This window comes from Apis dorsata, unplaced genomic scaffold (genome assembly GCF_000469605.1).
Source record: "Apis dorsata unplaced genomic scaffold, Apis dorsata 1.3 scaffold_1, whole genome shotgun sequence".
NCBI lineage: Eukaryota > Metazoa > Arthropoda > Insecta > Hymenoptera > Apidae > Apis > Apis dorsata.
In genome coordinates this window covers 1,007,668-1,008,485 of record NW_006263304.1, presented here as the reverse complement: position 1 = coordinate 1,008,485, position 818 = coordinate 1,007,668, and the positions used below count along the sequence as shown (strand labels likewise).

At 49.4% G+C, this 818-nt stretch overlaps 1 protein-coding gene across 1 annotated transcript in view; it reads right to left on the bottom strand.

The window, feature by feature from the left end:
* Positions 1 to 818, bottom strand: part of LOC102676208 (diacylglycerol O-acyltransferase 1-like) — a gene marked incomplete at its 3' end in the record, with an annotated part of 82,856 nt that overhangs the window by 10,430 nt on the left and 71,608 nt on the right. The window lies entirely within an intron of this gene.

The window sequence follows — 818 nt, the reverse complement described above, 5'->3', positions numbered from 1 at the left end:
ATATATATATATATATATCTTTCGGTAGAGTTTATACCATCCTGAGTTTCCGAGTCCTGTAAAAGCATGACCCATTTTCCACCCGGTACGTTAGTCAAACAAAGTCAGCTACGTCTTTTTAGTCTACGTCACGACTTTTCCGCAAATAATACATTAGCCCACGTTGGTTACATTTCTCTTATCACGCACACTCCGGCGTGTACGCCGTGAAAATTCGCCACGGTGAAAACGCCGGCGAAATCGAAAAATATGAGCGGAGAAGAGGGAATCGCGAGACACGACGTCTCTTCTTTTCCTTTTCCACCTATAGCAATCCGTCCCGGGGATTTTCAGTTTGGGCCAACAACTGGCGGTGGCAAGAAATGTCGGCCGGCCCACTCCATTTTCTCGATGCACTGCCACTCTCCACACGACCGAGCACACTACTATGCATCCCCGAAACGCGTCCGCGCGGGGGACGGAAGGTGGAAAGTGTTCCACGAAAATCTCCGGGATCCCGAATACAATCGGAAGTACGAGGGCGGAAGCACGGAAAGGAATACATCACCTTTCCCTACCCCGCGTCCGAACCTTACTCCCCCTTCTCTATTTTCCCAACAATGGCCCACTTAAATCTAATTTCGCCAACATTTCCGCTCGCCAACTTTGCCTTCTTCCCTTTCGTTCCTCTCCTCGGGGAAAGGAAACGCGCGCCACCGAAATCGAGGACGAGAGGAAACTTTTTCGGGAACCGTAGCCTTTCGAGAATTGTAGCCACGATCCAGACGTGCATCTAACGTACGTGGAAATATGTACACGTTAGAGAAGGAATTAGAGAA